The 16056-nt window shown below is 38.0% G+C and overlaps 1 protein-coding gene across 14 annotated transcripts in view; it reads left to right on the top strand.

Annotated features, from left to right (window-relative positions):
- LOC101423162 (zinc finger protein 182) overlaps window positions 1-16056 on the top strand; it is an 81420-nt gene that overhangs the window by 49435 nt on the left and 15929 nt on the right. The window lies entirely within an intron of this gene.

Raw genomic sequence — 16056 nt, 5'->3', positions numbered from 1 at the left:
ACACCATCCTAGTGGGTGTGAAGTGGTATTTCATAATGGTGTTTATTTGTATTTCCCTAATGACTAATGATTTTGAGCATCTTTTCATGTGCTTATTGGGGAAATCTATTTTAAGTCCTTTGCCCATTTTTTAAATTGGGTTTTGTCTTTTTGTTGTTGAATTGTAGTAGTTCTTTATGTATTATAGGTACTAAACCCTTATCAGATCCATTATTTGCAACTATTTTCTCCTATTCTTTAGGTTGTCTTTTCAGTTTCTTGGTAATGCCCTTTAATGAACAAAAGTTTTTAATTTTGATGATGTCTAATTTATCTATTTTTTCTTTTGTTGCTTATGCTTTAGGTATCATATTTAAGAATCCATTGTCCAATCAAAGTTCTTAAAGATGTGCTCTTATGTTTTCTTCCCAGAGATTTATGGTTTTATTTAGGTCGTTGATCCATTTTGGGTTAATTTTTGAATGTGGGGTGTCCCTTGATTTTTTAAAAAAGATTTATTTATTTATTTATATATTTATTTATTTATTTGTCACCACCACCACCACCACCACCACCACCACCACCCCCGCTGTTTTTGCAGTTGTTGTCTGCTTTCTGTGTCCATTCGCTGTTTGTTCTTCTGTGTCTGCTTGTCTTCTATTTAGGCAGCACCTGGAACCAATCCTGGGGCCTTCTGGAGTGGGAGAGAGGTGCTCTATCTCTTGTGCCACCTCAGCTCCCTGATCTGCTGCATCTATTGTCTTTCCTCTGTGTCTGTTTTTGTCATATCATCTTGCTGCGCCAGCTCTCTGTGCAGGCCAGCACTTCATGTGAGCCAGTACTCCTGCATGGGCCAGCACGCTGCACAAGTCAGTACTCTGTGTGGGCCAGCTTGGCTTCACCAGGAGGCCTCAGGAATCGAACCCTGGACCTCTTATATAGTAGATGGGAGCCCAATCACTTGAGCCACATCCATTTCTCTGTCCCTTGATGTTTAGGAGTTCTTTATGTGTTAAGGATATTAACCCTCTATCTGTGATATGCATGGCAACAATTCACTCCTCCTACTGCACTTTGTCATTTGCCTTTGGACTTTGCTTTTATGTCTTTGGACTTATTTTTGTGGTTGAATTTTTCCATTTTTTATTACATCTACCTTCATAGTTAGAAAACTTTTCCCTACACTCAGGTTATAGAGGCTTTCTCCTATGCTTTCTTCTAGTGTTTTTTATGGTTTCATTCTTTACATTTAGCTCCCTAATTTATATGTTGTTGATTCTACTTGTTTGTTTTTGTTTTTAGGATGTGCTCAACTGCTTGAGCCACATCTGCTACCTTCTATATGTTTTTATGTATTTATTTTTTGATATCTTTTTTTTTAAAGATTTATTTATTTCTCTCCCTGCCCCCCCCCCCCACCCCAGTTGTCTGTTCTCTGTGTCTATTTACTGTGCCTTCCTTGTCTGCTTCTGTTGTCATCAGCGGCACGGGAATCTGTGTTTCTTTTTGTTGCGTCATCTTGTTGTGTCAGCTCTCTGTGTGGGTGACGCCATTCCTGGGCAGGCTGCACTTTCTTTCGTGCTGGCAGCTCTCCTTACGGGGCGCAGTCCTTGCAGGGACACCCCTGTGTGGCACAGCAATCCTTGCACGCATCAGCACTGTGTATGGGCCAGCTGCACACGGGTCAGGGAGGCCCAGGGTTTGAACCGCGGACCTCCCATGTGGTAGACAAATGCCCTAACCACCGGACCAAATCCACCGCCATGATCTTTAATATTACATTGTTTAGTACCATTAAAAACTTATTTTTAAAATTGGATCACATTAAATTCATAGCTTAATTTAGGGTACTGGCATCTTTGTGATTTAGTATTATTCTATCCAAGAACAAGAGATGTCTTCATTTATTGAAGTCTAATTTTGTGTTTTTCACAAATATTTTAAAGTTTCCCTTATATACGTTTTCCACTTTTTTGCTGCTTTTTTAAGTGTTTTTATCTTCTAACTAGTGTTTGTTTATGAAGGTTACTGCTTTCTGTAACCTTCAAATGATTTCTGTATTCTTCAAATGATTGTCTTCATTTTATTGTTGATTTTCTACTATTTTCCAGATATACTCTCATATCATCTGAAAATTGAGTTTTACTTTTTCTTTTCCAGTTCTTATGCCTCTAATTGTTTTCTCATGTCTGATTTCATTAGCTAATTCTTCCCGTCAGTGTTCCATTGTAGTGGTGATAATAGGTATTCTTGCTTTGTTCCTGACGTTAGTGGAAATGTCTCTAGAATTCATTCCCCCTTAAGTAAGATGCTGGCTTTAGGATTTCACTGTATCTGTATTTATATGTGTATCACTAGCTATTATCTATCAGCTATCTATCTATCTATCTATCAATCATCTATCTAATCACCTATCTATTTTTGGATACTTTAAGGAAGTTACCATCAATTTTAGTCTACTTTGATGTTTTAGCAGGATTGGTATTGAATTTTTTTCCAGCATATTTGTTTCAGCATTTATGGAGATAAACATATAAATTCTATCCTTAAGTCTATTTAAATAGTGAATTATATAGTGGATTTCCTAATATTGAACCATCATTGTATTTCTGGAATAAATCTTACTTAGTCATCATGTAATATTGTCTTAATGTGGTTCTACTCTGTTTGCATATATATTTTTTATTGTCTTTTTTTAAAAGAAATATAGATCACACAAAATGTTACATTAAAAAATATGAGGGAAGCGGACTTGGCCCAATGGATAGGGCATCCGCCTACCACATGGGAGGTCCATGGTTCAAACTCTGGGCCTCCTTGACCCATGTGGAGCTGGCCCATGTGCAGTGCTGATGGGCTCAAGGAGTGCTGTGGCCATGCAGGGGTGTCCCCCGCATAGGGGAACCCAATGCGTAAGGAGTGCACCCATAAGGAGAGCCGCCCAGTGCAAAAGAAAGTACAGCCTGCCCAAGAAAGGCACTGCACACATGGAGAGCTGACACAACAAGATGATGCAACAAAAAGAAACACAGATTCCTGGTGCCACTGATAAGGATAGAAGCGGTCACAGAAGAACACACAGCGAATGGACACAGAGAGCAGACAACTGGGGGTGGGGGAGGGGAGAGAAATAAATAAATAATGACGTTCCCATATACCCCACTCCCCAATGCTCCCTACTCTTCCCACATCAACATCCTCTTTCATCAGTGTGCTTATATTTTATTTTGGATTTTTGCATTGGTGTTCATAAATGAGATTGGTCTGCAGTTTTCCTTTTTGGTACAGTCTTAAACGGGTTTATGTAGCAGGATACTTGGTTCATGAAAAGAATTTGGAAGCTTTACATTTTTTATGCTCTCGAAGAATTTTTGTAGCATTGGTATTGTCTGATCTTTGAAAGTTTGATAAAATTCTTTTGTGAAACTTTTGTGGGATAGTTCTTTGATAACTATTCTATATAATGTGATCGCTTTAAGCTTACGAATTTTTCTGGGGTGAATTTTGTTAAAATGCATTTCTTTTTAAAAAAAATTTTTTTCTCTCTTTACTTTTTTCTAAATGTTACATTCAAAAAATATAAGAGGTCCCCATATATCCCCCACCTCCAAAATGTTTAAGAAATTTTGTGATTTTGGTTAGTATTTCCTCTTCCCTTAACAGTTATTTAACAGAGGTTTTTTTTAAATTTCAAGGTGGAAGATATTTTGTTTTTAACTTTTAGTTATTTCATTGTTTTCAGAGGGTTTGCAATATTTCTACTTTATGGAACTTACTGATTTGTGGCTTAATATATGATCAGGTTTTATGAATGTTCCATATGGGCTTGAGACAAAGGTATATTTCCTATGATTGGGGTATATTTTGATAGCCATAACATCTATCTCATCGATTATGTTATTTATGTTGTCTCTATTCTTGATTTTTGTCTATTTGATCTGTCTTGTACTGAGAGTGGTATCTCTTATTGTTAGTATGTTTCTCTGTTTTTCCTTGCATCTCATAATTTCTGCTTTATGTAAGTGTTTGCTTATTATTTGTTGTGTATGTACTTATTACATATATTTCTTGTGGATTGTGGCTTTTAGCATTAAAAATGCCATCCTTTGCCATGTTTAGTATGTTTATGCTTTTTGGTTTGAATTCTGATGTCAGGATATCAAATCCTGCTTTCTCAATTTTTTCATTTATCTGGTGTACCTTTGCCTATCTCTTTACTTTTAGCCTTTTAGAATTACTTTGTTTTAGGTGTGTCTCTTGTATACAGTATATCTGGGTATTGCTTTGTAACCCAATCTGAAAATCTTTTTCTTTTATTAGGCTAGTTACCTTAATCACATTTATTGAATTGACTGATATGTATGGTTTGAATTCTGATATATTGTTTTATGTTATAATTATTGCGTTTTATTTGATTTGTTATAATTACTATGTGTTTTATGCTCTATTTGTTGCGCTTCTTTATGTGTTTTCTGTTCTTTTTAAAAAAATTCTTTTGATAGGTAGGAAAGTTTGTACTTTGTTTTAGTGGTTTCCTTTCTCCTTGATCTTTTTTTAAATGCCCTTAATACCCTGTTTTTGTTTTTTAAAAAATCTTTTATTCTCTGGTTGGTCAGTTTTAAGTGGTGTTCTTTGATTCTCATATACTGCCTATACAACAGTCAATGAGTTTATTCTATTTTCCCCTTTCCCTGTTCTTTCTTCTCCCATTTTAAAAGTTGCATTACAGCTACTTTGGTAGAGTGTATGATATTTATGTATTCTTCCACACTTGTCCCACCTTTATTTAAGTCTTGAATCTATAATTAAATATATTAAATGGTCATGATCAGTCCTGTCGAAGTTTCCAAAGTCATCTTTTGGTTGTATAAAGCTCGTTCTCTAGTAGTTTCCATAATAAGGGCTTTTCAGGACAGTATTCCCAGAGTTCCTGAACATTTAAAACCATTTTTCTATAGCCATGATGCCTGCAGGACAGCTTGTCTGGATATAAAAATCCTTGGTTTGTACCTTTTTCCCTTGTGTTTCTTGAAATTGCCACTCCACTATTGTCAGGTCTTATATTGCCCTTGTGTACTCTGATGCCAGCTGAATTTTCTTACCCTTTGGAGTAATTTGGCCTTTTTGCCTGGAGGCCCTTAGAATTTTTTTCTTTATCTTTAATGTCTAATAGTTTTGTTAGGATATGTCTTGTAGTTGACTTTTGCAGGTCAGGTACTAGGTGGCCCCTTTCCATATCTATATTTAGGTCTTTTATTTATCGAAAGTTTTCTTGGATTATAGTTTTAAATATTAGTTCTATTCCATTGTTTTGTTTCTTTCCTTTGAGGATTCCAGATTGTTACATTGTATTTTTTCTCTCATTTTAGTTTGTTACATTATTTAAAAACAAATAGTATATTCTTTCACTCAAATATTATTTACATTGAAGAATTAGCATATGTAGTTGTTTCCTTTTTATGGCCCTTTTAAGTTATATATAGGAAATAAAATTTTTGTACTTAATATGAAATATATTTAATGAAAGATTGATGCCTTAACCTCCAATACAACTACTTTGCTTTAAGTTGGTTACTACCAATTTGTAATTAAAACAAATCTATATATTTTTTATTATGTTGTATTTTTGGCCTGTCTTCTGTTTCAACCACTTTTTCTGTGATCCTTTTGTCTTCATTTTTTTTTTTTTTAAAGATTTATTTATTTATTTAATTTCCCCCCCTCCCCTGGTTGTCTGTTCTTGGTGTCTATTTGCTGCGTCTTGTTTCTTTGTCCGCTTCTGTTGTCGTCAGCGGCACGGGAAGTGTGGGCGGCGCCATTCCTGGGCAGGCTGCTCTTTCTTTTCACGCTGGGCGGCTCTCCTCACGGGCGCACTCCTTGCGCGTGGGGCTCCCCTACGCGGGGGACACCCCTGTGTGGCACGGCACTCCTTGCGCGCATCAGCGCTGCGCATGGCCAGCTCCACACGGGTCAAGGAGGCCCGGGGCTTGAACCGCGGACCTCCCATATGGTAGACGGACGCCCTAACCACTGGGCCAAAGTCCGTTTCCCCCTTTTGTCTTCATTTATCTCATTTTTATTCTTTCAGTTGTTTTTCCTGCCTTTCTTTAATGCGCCTTATTAAGTTTTTATTCAAATTATTGCTCCTTGGGCATCTTGCATTTTTTAGTATTTTTTTTTACTTTGCACTGCCCAACTGTATAGGTTTTCACAAAATATATAATGGCTTGTATCTGTCACTGCAATATCATGCAGAACAGTTCCAGTGTCCCAAAAATGCCCCATAGTACACCTATTCTTCCCTCTCCCTCCTCTCAGAGCCTCTGGTGACCACTGTCTTTATATCAGTGTTACAAGTAGTATTCATTTCTGAGATGATTTTGTCTTTTTCTTCAGTTTTTTTCCTGAATTCAATCAACTGTCATTTCATTTCTTTCTGTTGTTTGTCCATTTCTAGTCTTGGTTTTTGAATTTGTGATTAAAGCTGTTTACCCCCAGATCTCCAAGTGCTTATTTGAAGATATTTAATCTAGTTTAGAATGCTTAATTATTGTTTTCTTCTGCTTTGTATGTTTTAAAAAAGATTTATTTTATTTATTTATCGTCTGCCCCTGCCGCTTTGCTTGCTGTCTGCTGTGTCCATTCGCTGTGCATTCTTCTGTGTCAGCTTGTCTCCCTTTGTTGCGTCATCTTGCTGCCACAGCTCTCCGTGGGCGCGGGCCAGCTTGCCCTCCCAAGAAGGCCCAGGAAAGCAAACCCAGGGCCTCCCAAGCCCAATCAGTTGAGCCACATCTGCTTCCCCTGCTGTGTGTTTTATTTTGTGGGGTGAATTTTTAATCATCTGAACTGTTTTCTCATTTTCTGTTGTTCTTAAAGAACCTTTGAATGGATGCAGACTGTTTTATCTATTTGTTTTGAGCACAGGGTTGGGGGTTTGGGTGGCTTACCTAATTACTAGTTGAACTTGTCAGTGAGGTGAAGTGCACTTTCCTTAATGGATGAAGTTTTCTTTTGGCAATGGGGAAAAAGCATTGTCTTTCGTGACTCTAAATTTCTCGCCCCCCCCCTTCACCACCAGCTCCAAAGGGTACTTCTTCCTTCCATTTTGCCCTTTTCTCCTTCAGAAATGATGCTTTTTTGTGTGTCCCACTCACATTCAAGACCTTTATGTATAGCTGGTGCTCTGATAAATTTGAACAGTTTTTCAGTATTTTTTCTTTCGATTTTAGTTTATCTCAGGCCCTCCACTATCTCCTCTTCTCTTTACCATCTTTACAAACCTGCTTCATACTCCAAAAAGTTTTATGGAAGGAGTTTAAAAACCAGTTGAGCTGGAATTTAATAATTATTTCTTACTTACAGGTAATTTGAAATTTGTAGCATTCTCTATTTTTAATTATAAGTTATACTTAAGGTGCAGGTTATGCATGGTTTTATTTGCTCTTCATGTTGATTTGTGTAGGTTTTTAGAGGACATGTAGAGATATTTGGGTTTATACAGATGCATTATCCTAGATTACCTGGAAGGCTCTTTAACTTTTTTTCATTTAAAAAATTAAGGTACAATTTATAAACAGTAAAATTTACACAAGTGTGAAGTTCTGAAAGTTTTAACAAACCCATATGTTATGTAACTACCATCACAATGAAGATATAGAACAGTATTTCTTATTGTAGTCAACCCCTCCCTGTATCGTGGTCCCTGTAAATCACTGATTTCTTTTTGGTTCCTATAGTTTTGCTTTCCCTATAATGTTATGTAAATGGAATTATACAATATGTAACCTTTTCAGTCTGGCTTCTTTCACTTAGCATAATACTTTGAGTTTCATCCATATTATTGCATGTATCAGTAGTTTATTTTTTTAATTAAAAAATTTATTGAAGTATATCACTCATACATAAACAAAAAGTATATAGCAATAGTTGTGAACTTACAAAAGAAACATACACAACATATGCAGGGTTCTCATACCTTACCCTACCAATACCTTGCATTGTTATGAAACATTTTTAACTAATGATAAAAGAGCATCCTGAAAATACTACTAACCAAAGTATCTTACATTTAGTGTATTTTCCCCCAACCCCCACCCTATTATTATTATTATTTTTATGTCATTTATACATGAACATACATAAACAATAAGTGTATAGTAAAAGTTATAAATTTACAAAGCAAACATGCATAACATCATATAAAGGTCCCATACATCACCCCACCACCAACACCTTGCGTTGTTATGAGACATTTGTTACAAATTACGGAAGAATATTGTAAAAATTCTTACAACTAACTATAATCCTTATCTTATATTTGGTGTACTTTCCCCCAAACCTACCCTATTAATATTTTTAAAATCTATTTTTATGACAGGAGTTGTAAACTTACAAAAAAATCATGCACATGTGCAGAATTCTCAAACAACACTACTCTATCAACATACCACACCATGGTGGAGCATCTGTTACAGATTATGAGATAATATCATCAGACTATTACCAGGCCCATTGTGTATATTTGGCACACTTTTTCCATACTCCCCTATTATCAACACAGTACATCTTTGGCATAGATGAATGAATATAACATTATTACTGTTAACCACAGTCCATAGGTCACTCCAGTTGTATTTTTCCCAGGCTTCTTTGCCACATTCCCACCACCCTGCAATAGTGACATACATCATCTCTAGTTTACAAAAGATACTCTTGCATCTATACCATCAACCACAATTCTCATTCACCTCTGGATTTACTGTGTTGTTCAGTCCCTAGATTATTCTCTAGCTTTCTGTCAATTGGCATTTACATCCCTAGACTACCCTTTTCAGCCACATTCCCATTTCTAACCCAGCTGTTATTCACTATAATGGGTTACCATCAACTCTATACATTTCTACACTTTTACAGTAAAGTTAATTAAAATTTTTACATACATTAAACATCAGTAGGCCATCTCAGCCTTCCTCTTACCACCAGGTCTTGAAGGTATTTTCCTACATTTTCTTCTAGAAGCTTTGTGGTTCTTACTTTTATATTTAGATTTTTGATCCATTCTGAGTTAATTTTTGTAGAAAGTGTGACATAGGGGTACTCTTTCCTTCTTTTGGCTATGGATATTCAGTTCTCCCAGCACCATTTATTGAATGGACATTTCTGCCTGACCTGGGTGGGTTTGACAGGCTTGTCAAAAATCACTTGAACATAGATGTGAGGGTCTGTTTCTGAACCATCATTTTCTTCCCATTGGTCTATGTGTCTGTCTTTATGCCAGTACCATGTGGATTTCCCCCGTCCCCCTCTCCCACCCTGCTGTTTGCTGTCTGTGTCTGTTCACTGTGTGATCTTCTGTATCTGTTTCTCTTTTTGTCTTCTCTTCTTGTCTTTCTCCTCTAGGATTCACTGGGATTCGATCCTGGGGACCTCTGATGTGGAGAGAGGTTCCCTGTCAATTGCGCTACCTCATTCCTGGTCTCTACTGCACTTCACCTTGACTCTCCCCTTCGTCTGTCTTTTGTTGCATCATCATCTTGCTGTGTGACTCACTTGTGTGGGCACCGCATCACCGTGCGGGCAGTCGGCTTGCCGCATGGGCACTTGGCTTGCCACGCGGGCACTGGCTCACCATGTGGGCACTTATGCGGGCACTCAGCTCACCTCATGGGCACTCACGCAGGCACTCAGTTCACCACGCAGGCACTCACATGGGCACTCAGCTCGCCATGTGAGCACTCAGCGAGCACTCGGCTCACCATTCAGGCACTCGCATGGGCATTTGGCTCACCACATGGGCACCTGACTCACTGCACGGGCACCCACATGGGCACTCAGCTTGATGCGTGGGTACTCGGCTCACTGTTTTGTCACTCAGCTTGCCACACAGGCACTGGCTCACCATGCAGGTACTCTCTCTCATCTTGTTTTTCACTAGGAAGCCCCAGGGATTGAATCTGGGTCCTCCCATATAGTAGGTGGAGGCCTTATCACTTGAGCCACATCCACTTCCCAGTACCATGCTGATTTTACCACTATAGCTAGGTAATATAATTTAAAGTCCGGAAGTGAGTGTCTTCCAACTTCGTTTTTCCTTTTTAAGATGTTTCTGGTTGTTCAGTACCCCTTACCCTCCCATATAAATTTGATAATTGTGTTTTCCATTTATTTTTAAAATGCTGGTGGAATTTTTTTATCAGGATTGCATTGAATCTGTATATCAATTTGAGTAAAATTGACACCTTAATGATATCTAGTCTTCAATCTGTGAACATGGGATGTTCTTCCAATTAGTTAGCTCTTTTTTGATTTCTTTTAACAATGAGTTGTAGTTTTCTGAATAGAAGTGCTTTACATCATTGGTTAAGTGTATTCCTGTATATTTGATTATTTTAGTCACTATTGTAAATGGAATTTTTTTTCCTGACTTCCTCCTTACATTGAGCATTACTAGTGTCTTTTTATGCCTCAGCAGGATCCCAGATACAGCCAAAGTAGATACAACCCCCGGTACTGGTTTTCCTGAGGGCTATAGAGACCCACAGGTTCTATGGTCATGGCAGATGGCTCTGGGGTTCAGTGCCGTGTCAGTTGGCCCTACTTTGGAGTTTGTGTTCCTGAGTGTGATAGACTTGGACTCAGATGTGACCTTTCTACACATGCCTCTTCTGTCACTTTTACTGGACCTGTGGTTTGTGCTGGGGTTGGTGTATACTCAGGAGACCTGAATCTCTGAACTGTCCATGTGACAGCCAGGACCTAAGCCTCAGCAGACTTGCAACTCCTACCCTCTGGTTTATTGGACTTACCCTGGCCAGCTAACAAGGAGGTAAAGAGGGTCAACCACCACACCAGGGAGCCGAGAGTGCCTACAACTGCAAGCAGGAGAATTGCATCCATCATCCATGTGGAATATAAGCCCCCTCTTAATATAGAGGGGAGTGGACATAACCATCCCAGGGTCCACAGGCTGGAGGAATAGAGTATGGATTAGAGTGGACTTACTGATACTCTACTATGGAACTACTGCGATTAGTAATGGAAGAAATTGTAGTGTTGATGTGGAGAAAGTGGCCACGGTAGCTGCTAAGGGTAGGGAGAGGGAAGAAGAGATATGATGTAGGTGCATTTTCAGGACTTGAGTTGTCCTGGGTGGTACTGCAGGGACAGATGCTGGACATTGTATGTCCTGCTATGGCTCACTGAGTGGACTGGGGAAGAGTGTAAACTACAATGTAAAACATTATCCATGTGATGCAGCAGTGCTCCAAAACATATTTATCAAATGCAATGAATGTGCCACAATGATGAAAGAGGTTGTTGATGTGGGAGGAGTGGAGTGAGGGGGGTGGGAGGTAGATAGGGACCTCTTATATTTTTTGAATGTAACATTAAAAAAATGGAGAAAAAAATAAAGTCTATTTCATCTGATATAAATAGAGCTACTCCAGCCTTTTTATTTGTTTATTTATTTTTGTTGCTGCATGGGTGGAATATCTTTTTCCAGCCATTCCCTTTCCATCTATTAGTATCCTATGGTCTAAGGTGAGTCATTAGCAGGCAGAGTATAGATGGCTCTATTTTCTTATCCACTCTGCCAGTCTGTATCTTTTGGTTGGGGAGTTTAATCCATTAATATTCAATGCTATTATAGTAAAGGCAGTTCAGATTTCACCCATTTTGAGATTTGACTTTTATCTGTCATATTTTATTTTTACCACCCCTTTGAGACTTTTAGTTATTTTTACTGATATTATCTTCATTTCTAGGCTCTCTTCCAAGCCTCTGTCTCCTGTCTTGTCTTTTCAGACTATAGCACACCCTATAGTATTTCCTGCAAAGGTAGTCTCTTTGTTACAAACTCTGTCAGTTTCTGTTTATCTGTGAATATTCTAAGCTCACCCTCATTTTTGAAAGACAGCCATGCCAGATATAAGATTCTTGGCTGGAAGTATTTCTCTTACAGTATTTTAAATATACCACTGTCTTCTTGCCTCCATGATTTCTGATGAGAAATCGGCACTTAAAATATTGGGTATCCCTTATATGTTATGCATTGCTTTCCTCTTGCTGATCTCAGAATTCTGTCATTGTCTTTGGCATTTGACACTTTGATTAGTATGTGTCTCAGAGTTGGTCTGTTCAGATTTATTTGGATGGGAATATATTGTGCTTCTTGGACAGGGATGTCTATGTCCTTCAATAGGGTTGGGAAATTTTCTACCATTATTTCTTCAAATAGTCCTTCTGCCCCTTTTCCCTTCTCTTCTCCTTCTCAGACACCCGTGGCATGTATGTTTTCACATCTCTTGCTGTCATTTAGTTTTCTGAGATCTTGTTCAATTTTTTCCCATTCTTTTCTCCATCTGTTCTTTTAGTGTTCACTTTCAGAGGCCATCTCTTCAAGCTTGCTAGGCCTTTCTTCTGCCTCCTCAAATCTATTATATTATTCAAGTGTATTTTTTATTTCATTTATTGCACCTTTCATTCCTGTAAGATCTGCTATTTTTCTATGTATGCTTTCAAATTCTTTTTACTCATCTACTGTTTTCTTAATATCCTTAATCTCTTTAGCCATCTCATTGAATTTATTAAGGAGATTTGTTTGAACATCTATATTTATGATTAGGTGTCTCAACTTCTTTATGTCATCTGGAGGCTTATCTTGTTCCTTTAACTGGGCCATATCTTCATGTTTCTTGGTATGGACTATGAGTTTTTGTTTGTGTCTTGGCACCTGGCTTACTAGATGTATTTATTCTGGGTACAGTTTCTCTCTTTAGTTTAGGGTTTTCTTGCCTTTTCTCCCTTGCTGTTTGTGTGGTAGAAGTCGAGGATATAGTTGGTGCTGTAAGCCGTGGAGGCTCAAGCTCCCTTCCTTGCCCAAGGGACCAATAAAACTTCTCCCACTTTTCTCCTTTGCCAGGGGTATGGACAGAGCCATAGCTGTGTGGAACAATCCAAGTCATGCAGGCCTAGACTGTAGTTGCCCAGAGAGACTGATGAAGCTTCATGCCCCTTTCTCTCCTGCCTGGGGTGGGGATGGAGTGGAGATGTGGGCAGCAATCTATGCTCTGCAGGTCCAAAATGACCGTAGCTGCCCCGTGTAGTTCCGACTATTATATCTGTGCCAGCTGAATATACCTGCAGTTACCCGGAGAGGCTGGGGCAGGGCCTGCCATCTTCCTCCCTGCTAGAGGTGGGGCTGAAGCCTAGGCTAAGGCTGCAGTCTGATCTGGGTCAAAGAAACCGGTCCCTACCGTTGCTCTGATTTCAGTCAGCCTGGCTTCCCCTCATGCTGGGGGCGGAGTCAAAATGGGGGCTACCAACCTCTTTCCTACTTGGACAGGTTCAAACTTTAGCTGTTCTTAGGGTTATAATTTAGCCAGCCGAATTTACCTAATCAGTAGCTGAAGTTGGTGCCCAACCATCTCTTCATCCCGTGTTTTTGGGAAGTGGAACTTCCAGTTCCAGCTGTGGAATAGCTCCTGAGGTGGCTTGCACCATCACTGGAGGCTGGGCATCAGCTTCTGTGGTGTGGAGCACTCTACTTACGAATCTTCTCTGCAGATGGGCAGTCTCCTCTAATTCTTTCTAGGATATTGCAGGATGCTCTTCTGGTCTCCTGGAGCCCCCAAACAGGTGCTTTTGATAGTTCTGGGTGATTACTAATTGTCCTGTAGCCTGAGCTGTTTCTAGCAGCTCCTTATTTTGCTGCCATCTTCTTTGTTGTCAGTTCATTCATTTTTATTGGTGAGTAGTGTTAAACTTGTATGGTTCTAATTTGTTTATCCATTTACTGGTTGGAGAACATTTGTATTATTTCCAGTTTTTCGTGATTACAAATAATGCTGCTATATAAACGTTCTTATACAGGTTTTTGGGTTCACATAAGCTGTCATTTCACTTGGGTAAATACCTGGGAGTGAGATACTGCAGGGTCCTATGCAAGATATGTTTAACTTTATAAGAAACTGGAAAACTGTTTTTCAAAGTGGCTATGCCATTTTCATGTCTACCCATGATATATGAGAATTCTAGTTGTTTTACATTCTCACCAGCACTTGGTATTGTCTGCTTTTTTTCCTGCTCATTAATAGATGTCTAGTAGTATCTTGCATTTTAATTTGCAGTTCCTTCATAACTAATAATGTTGTGCATCTTTTCTTGTGCTTATTTGCCATTTGCATATCTTCTTTGGAGAAGTATCTCTCTTTTGCCCATTTTTAAATTCAACCATTTACTTATTATTAAGGTTTGAGAATTCTTTATATATTCTCAATGAAAGTCCTTTGCTAGATGTGTGGTTTGTAAATATTTTTTCCTAGTCTGCAGGATTTCTTATCATTCTCTTAATGGTGTCCTTCTGAATTTTGGTACCTTATCTAAGAAATCTTTGGCTAACTCAAGGTTAAACATATTTTCTTCTAGAAATTTCAAAGTTTTAGATTTTAGAGGTATGTCGGTATGTCTATAATCCTTTTTTTTTTTTTTTTTTGGAAGTACCAGGGATAGACCTCAGGACCTTGTGCATGCAAAGCAGGAGCTCAACCACTACAACCCCTCCCCTCTATAATCCATTTTGAGTTAATTTTTAGGTATGTTTGGAGGTATGGATCAAGGTTCTTTTTTTTTTTTCTTTTCATATGGATATCCATTTATGTCAGCACCATTTGTTGAAAAGGCTATCTGTCCTTTCTCCATTGAATTGCCTTTGCACTTTTGTTAAACATCATTTTAAAATATTTTTAAGTATAACTTACATAAAGAAAAGTGTACAGTTTGTAAGTGTTCAGCGTGATGAATCATCACAAAGTGAACACACTGTGTAGTCACCACCTGGGTCAAGGTACAGAACATCATCAGGGCCTCAGAATTTCTCCCTCATGCCCTCTCCCAGTTAGTGCCACCTATCAATGCTAATTACTATCCTGACTCCTGACATCATGGATTAGCTTTGCAGCATCATGTGTTCTTTTGTGTCTGGCTTCTTTTGCTCATCATTTCATCTGAGATTCATCCAGGTTGGACATGCAGTTGTAGTTCATTCATTTTCATTATTGTATAGTATTCCATTAAATGACTGTACCACAAATTTATTTATTGTACTGTTGATGGATATTTGAATTTTCCCCACAGTATTAGAAATAATATCGCTGTGAACATTCCTGTGCTTGTTTTCTGGTTTACATGTTCATGATTTTCTCTAAGGTGTATACCTTACCTAGGAGTAGAACTGCTGGGTCATAATGTGTACAAATCACTAACTCTAGTACCTAATGTCAAACTTTTTCAAAGTAATTATACCAGTTTACACTCCTATGCAAAGCATGTGAGAGTTCCCATTTCTCCACAATCTTATGGTATCTTAATCTGCTTAATTATAATCTTTCTTGTGGATGCATGGTGGTATCTCAATGTGGCTTAAATTTTCATTTACATAACTGCTAATGAGGTTGAGTACGATTTCTTATGTTCATAGGTCAAATTTTTTTTTCTTTTTAGTAAGGAACTTATTCACATTTTTTGTCCATTTTTTATTGTGTCTTTTGTATGTTTATTATTAATTTGTAGGAGTTACTTTGTATATTCCAGATAAGAACCCTTTATCATTTATGAATTTTACATATGATGTCCTCTCCATCAATGACTTGCCTTTTCACAATCTTTCTTTTAATGTTATAATGTTTATAAGTCTTTTCCATTTTGATTAATGCTGGGGGATAGAATTCTTTTCCTATCCCCAGCTTATGAAAACATTTTCCTGTATTATTTTCTAGACACTTTGTTACCTCTCACATTAGATTACAATTTATCTGCAGCTAAATTTCTGTATATGGTGAGAGTTATGGGTTAAATTTCATTTTTCCCTGTATAGATGTCTAATAACCTATCCACATTTATTTGAAAGGTCATCCTTTCTCCACTGCTTTTCTACCAGCTTTGTCATAAATCATGTGTCCATATGTGTTTGGATTCTGTTTTTTCCCACTGGAGAATTTATCTATTCTTACACCAATACCATGTTGTCTTAATTACTGTATTACTTAATGGGCTGGTTTTTCATCCATGGTTAGTGAT

Source organism: Dasypus novemcinctus, chromosome X (genome assembly GCF_030445035.2).
Source record: "Dasypus novemcinctus isolate mDasNov1 chromosome X, mDasNov1.1.hap2, whole genome shotgun sequence".
Taxonomy (NCBI): domain Eukaryota; kingdom Metazoa; phylum Chordata; class Mammalia; order Cingulata; family Dasypodidae; genus Dasypus; species Dasypus novemcinctus.
This window is presented reverse-complemented; position numbering and strand designations above follow the sequence as displayed.